This window comes from Nannobrachium achirus (genome assembly GCF_963921795.1).
Source record: "Nannobrachium achirus genome assembly, chromosome: 1".
Classification (NCBI taxonomy): Eukaryota; Metazoa; Chordata; class Actinopteri; order Myctophiformes; family Myctophidae; genus Nannobrachium; species Nannobrachium achirus.
Window position 1 is genome coordinate 19,124,428 of NC_137810.1, and position 6,404 is coordinate 19,130,831.

Sequence of the window (6,404 nt, forward strand, 5' to 3'; positions counted from 1 at the left end):
GGTACTTGGTGGCCATCATCAAAGAAAAGGGAAAACAGCGTCCTCTGTATTGTAAAGCATCACAGAATCTGTTCTTGAGAGATTAGGTGAACAGTACACTGGCACACTAAAAAGAAAGATGAAGAGTAGTAGTTAGGCTACCAATTACCTGAAGAGCCATGTTGTACATATGTAAATGTGCATTGAAATCCAGTAAAAAAAAGAAAAAAAAGAAAAACAGAAGAAAAAGTTTTTTTTTTTTTTGTTTTTTTTTATGAAAAAATAATAATAATAATTAATTATCGATTTTCGAATAATATTCGAATATTGCTATAGAATAATCGATTTTGATAAAGGTCCATTTTTGACATCCCTAATCACAATCAAACGTTGAAGAAGAGATGTTGTGGGAGGGGTTTGCACCCGCTGGTTTTATCTCAAAAGTAATTGTTTTAGTGGATGCTGTGATTCAATAGTTGTTAGTCTAAATGTTTCATTATTACTTCACTCTTTATAAGTTATTTCTGTCACGTACGTTTGATTCTTTTCATCTATGTCTTTAGATGATGCCGCAAGGTAATGATCGACCGCAATTCAATGAATCCATGTATTTCACCAACCTGAAATCTACCCTCCTGCTTCTCAGGTCATAGTGTGTTTATCTCTAGGGCAGATATGCTGGTAGCAATAGCTCTACTCAACTGGAAAAACACCATCTTTTACAGCCCCCTGCACACAGCCCCCTACAATAGTGTTTCTCAACCACTGTGCCTGGGGACCTTTGGTGTGCCCCTGAGAAGGGTCAAGTGTGTCCCTTGAAACTGCTTGAAAGCCAGTATTGTATTTATCATTTTTAAAATGATTTAAACTAGGTGCGAGGCGTTGGGTGCTTGTAGATCTGCTGTTTTCACTATTGTTGTGCGACAGCTTTGTATGATGAAGCAGGGCTTTACTTTGCGAAGAAACATACAAATTTGAAACTGGGAGATACAAGGTTTCTTCCTGGCAGTGACGATATTTACACCCCTGTATTATGTTGGTGTGCCCATGGATTCTTGGGACATGAAAAGTGTGCCCATGCAGAAAAAAAGGTTGAGAAACACTGCCCTACACAGTAACCACCACGCTGTGTGTGCATGACATGTGCACGCTAGCGAACATGTGCATGTATATGAAAAACATTTTGGATACTGCACATAAGGTGCAATGGCATTTAGGGTTGGAATTTGATTGATTGCAAGATGTATTTGCCTTCAGGGTTCAGTCAGATAATTAATGCATGGTCAATCCTCAAAGGTATATTTTTTCAAGAATTGTATCTTTGACTGAATTGCACTCACAATAGACCTAACCCTAAACCATGAGAGACGCATGAATAGAAACATTCTTGAAAACATAAAATGATGTTTGGGACTGATTAGGAGAAATACATATCACGGTTTGTCATGGCACAGTCCTCGGTCAGGAAGAACGTTTTTTTGCCAATTTTTTGGAAAGGATGCTTTAACTATATAATATGTGAGGCCCAATTTCATGTGCAAGAAAGATAAGATCACACATATTAGCCTAGTTCTTTCCTGGGGTCAGCCATCTTAAATAAAGAAGGAGTAGTAATATCAGCCGGTAAGGCCCAGATTGTAGCAGATAGGGAGAGCCAGAGGAACATGAGATGGCCTCCTTGACCGTTTATCTGGTGATCATATTCTTCAAACACAAAGACAGCAGAGGAGGCTCTTAAAGGCATCACAGAGCAAGCCAAATGATTTAACTTTCTGTAAATGGAGCACTGCATTTATAACAGCACCTTTATCCAAAGCATTTACAACGTTGTGCGTTGGGGGCGGCATAGCTCAGGGGTAGAGAAACATGAAGCACGAACGCCACGAAGGGTTCCCATTTCGAATCCGGGCTCCCCCTGAGTTAATGTCGAAGAGTCCTTGAGCAAGACTCTGAACCCCTAGTTGATCCCGGTGAGCAGGTTGGTGAATGGTTTCCTCCGCTGCCATCAGTGTATGAATGTGTGTGTGAATGGGTGAATGTAATGTACAATCTATGTAAAGCGCCTTGGGTAAAAGTGCTATATAAATGCACCATTTACCATTCACCCACTCACACACACCAATGGCAGGAGGAAACCGACCAAAGCTGCTCATCAGGAACACCCAGAGGTGCAGTGTCTTGCTCAAGGACAAGTCAGCGCTAACAGGGGATTTAAACCGGGAACCTTTCGCTTCTCAAGCGGCCGCTCTACCTCCTGAGCCACTGCTGCACCCAGCTGTATACTATTACTATGTACTCATACATACTGTATGTAGACTTGTATTCACTAATACAGTGGTTCTCAAACTTTTTGGGCTTCAATAACCCCTTTTCCTGATTGCTGAATTCATTCATGTAACCCCTTTAATCGACAACAACATGTTGATTCGAAAATACTGACATCAAAAGTCCAGTTTTTATGTCAATAATATGTTGAAAATAAAAGTAACAGTTGTGCTAGTCAAAATTCATACTTAATTTGGTTTAAAGCTTTACGGGGCAGCCCATTCACATATATGTATCCATGTTTTATCATTCAACATAAGAGTAAAATAAATGTTTTCATTTTCCATTTTCTCTCAAGAACCCCCTGCACGGCCTGCAGTACCTCTGCGTACCCCCATTTGAGAAACTAATAGATTGTTGCTTGACCATTTGGGACTGACATACACAGTGGCTTATAGTAGCTGGCTAGCTGCATGTTTACAAACACACTTTTATGGTTTGGTTTCTGTCGAAGGAAACGCCATTATTAAGTAATGCATCAATATGGACAGTGCATTGAAAATAATTACATTTCTTTTGTCTTCTCTCCTCGTGTGTACTGTTATATGTGACCACACGTCAGTGGTTAAGTTGGGCCTGTGTCTCTGTAGTGGTGTCTTCATGAATTAATAAGGGAGTACTAAGGTATGAGCTCATCATCCTGTAGCTACTGCTGAATGCAGTCAGATTGGCTCACTGGGGAGATGACAGCATACTGAGCGTAGCTTAGCTCTCAGCTTGTGGGATTGTAGGATAGTGGGGAGGATTATGACAGCATCGCTGACGGGACCACTGAGAGCCACAGTCTGGCTCACAACAAGCCACAGCACCATATCTCTGCACCTTAACCAGACCTACAAGACAGTACAACTGGGCCCTTAATAGGGCTCCACAATTCATCGAAAAACTATGATCAAGGTTTTCACAAATATCTAGCGAGCATTAGGAATGGGACGATATGAAAATGTCATATCACGATGATTGTGACCAAAGAAATCGGTATTTACGATATTATCGCGGTAATCAAAGTCCATTCATCTGCGGCGAAACATTTACCAAGAAATAGCAGATCTACAAGCTTGGCAAAGATATTTGATTGAGAGTGAAGAAAATAAGTATCAAGTACGTATATTCTAAGTATCTTTTATCAATTATAGAGGGTTTAAGTGGTACCGGATCGGTAAATAAAAGGTGAATTGATCCCAGTGCATGACGGAGGACGATATCACGATAAATTAAATCTCCACGATGCGATTATCGGGAGTGTTTTTTATCACGATAAACGATACTATGGCTTATCGTCCCATCCCTAGCTAGCATTTCTTCGTGTTGCCTCCTCATACCCTTCATTCCCCAGCCTTACAGCTACAGTGAGTGACTGATTGATCACGTCAGTGTTTGTTCACTCATCTCACTCAGGGCCTGCTGGTTCAGAACGTAGAGAAGAGTGCAGATGGGGCCACCAGGCCGGTGGGTGAACCAGTCTTGGTTACACAACAGAGCTAATGCTCAAGTTGTGTGTGCGCTGCGGGTTCAGCGGCGACTCCCTTTTGATGGGAGTGTGTTTATGTTGTGTTGTGTGTTGTATTGTCAGGCTTTGTGAGCAACGGGGTCGGTGGCTATTGAAGGGAGGGGGTTGTTTGTTGTGTTGTCCATGTGTCCTGCAGTTATGCCGCTTTATAGTATAGTATATTATACAGTATATTTAGTGTCCAATGCCATCAATATAGAACATAATTTAGTTGTTTCAGTGGTTTTGTTGTATAATATATTTCTTAACTCATTATCTTGTTTATATCATTTGGTCCTTGATTGATTTTATATCCTAAATCTTATTGTTACTCCCCTCATCCCCTAGCCTAGACCTAGACATGTAACATAAGAATAATCAAACTTCAAACATCTTATTTGGTCGGCTCAGCTGTTGCAACTTGCCCTGGTCTCCACCCCATTACACAAGGATTAATAACCAGTAGGCTCACAATTGGAACAATACAATCACATAAACCATTTGATCAAAGATTTGACCCAGACAAGCACAATGTAGAGAATCGAGATATAAAATATAAAATATTAAAAATAAGTTTCCAACATTGTCATAATAAATCGTGAACAATACTCATGAATCATGATTATAATATTCAGATAGAATAATTGTGATGTTCATGTTTGCCATACCCACTATACCATGCCCTTTCACGCTCTCAAGAGTTAGCCTAAATGACCACTGCCTTTGCCTTAATAATAATAATAATAATAACTTGCATTTATATAGCGCCTTTCATAAACCCAAGGCGCTTTACAAAACTCTATACAAACAACAAAACAAAACTAAGTGCCATAAGCCTGAGTGAATAGGTGTCTTTTCAATGCAGCCTTAAAAGAGTCCAGTGTTGGAGCATGGCGGATCTCCAATGGTAGAGTGTTCCACAGGGTGGGGGCTGCCACACTGAAGGCTCTGTCACCTAAGGTTCGCTTCTTTGCATTGGGAACAGAGAGGAGGTCCAAGTCTGCAGACCGCAGAGTCCGTGACAGAGTAGGTTTATCATGGAGGAGGTCTGAGAGATATAGTAGGGAAACAGCAAGAATATGATAAAGTGGCATGTTATCAGTAGCGGTATCACCACCACAACATCCTGTTGCATGATAATCACAGGAAAAGATGTCAACAATAACAGGAGAGCCTCACGTGTTCGGGAGCTCCTTGTAAACTCCAAAAACAACGTGCAGTAATTTATTTGGTGAGAAAAGAGTGCAGCCATCAAGTAGAAAGAGAAAGTGGGACACGACTATTGAAACAGCATGTACACAAGGATGACTTCTGTATCTGTCCTGTGTTTCTTAACTGCTGCTATGACAACCGAATTTGCCCTGTGGGATCAATAAAGTTCTATCTATGCATCTATCTAAACACGCCCCAGAATGTGCAGAGGTTGTTCTGAGCATATTCATGCCTTTAGCGTTGGTTTATATATGGGTTTTCCTTTGGAATCTAATCTAAAGTTATTTAACAGTCTAGTCAGTGAAATCAGAGGCAGGTTATAACTTTGCCAAGCTGTGATATTACCGTATAAAAGTTCAGTTTGGGCCGAACAACAAACATAGATGTTGCGTAGTAACGTTACATCAAACGGTAATCATAAAAATAATAATTGTATTACGTTGCAGCAATTTCTGGGAAAAACACCAAAGTGAGACATTAATGACAACAAAATAATTTTAATAGATCAAGTAAGTTGGCTACTCACACACGAAAATTACAAGTTAACTCATTCTGAGCCCAGGACATTAACGGATTAGGGGGTCCAGAGTGCCCCCTTCCGGCCCCATTAACGGCCGCTGTCTTATTTTGAAGGCCAGAAGTCTAGACCGGAAGTACTTCCGGTCTGACGTCATCGGATCGTGCGCCGGAACCGATGCGTGTCCACGTGGAGTTGTGTAATGGCCGACCGGGAGCTTTTATAACTGTGTAAAATAAGCGAGCATCTGCCTCCATCCTAGCTTCTAAAGTGTAGTTTTGAGATAATGGACATTAAAGATGAGATCGGCCGTCCACCTCAATGTTATGGGATGACTATTGTGTGCTCGTGGAGCCGTGATGATGACAAATCAGCGCGGATTTCGTCTCCGGAGCGTCGGCCATTGTACTAGGTATTTTTACTCGCCGTTACAGTAATATATTACTTTTCCCGCGACATCGCGTGGATGGCACTATAGATACTCTATTACTTTTCCCGCGACATCGCGGGGTTGGCTTTTAATGAGTTAAGTGTGGATACCACAAGCCCATGTGGGGGTTAGGGAAAAAGTGAGTATCCTGTCCTGATCGAGACATTAAATGGGTCACAAGAGTGTTTCTGTTGTGTTCCCACATTACAAGGATGCAAGTTCCTTTTAATGAGCCCAAGTCTGAGGGTGAGACAATAAAATTGTCATTTGGCTCCCAGACTGGGAGAGAGCATGGGATTGTTTTGTCTTCTGTACGCTCTAACCTAAGCAACCAATCAGGCGACTGTACGCTCTTCCAGAGCCAATCAGACAGCCAGACAACCTAGCTCCTAGCTGTGCATTCCATGGGGGACGGCAAGGTTAATTAGCATAGAAACCTCAACTAGGACAAA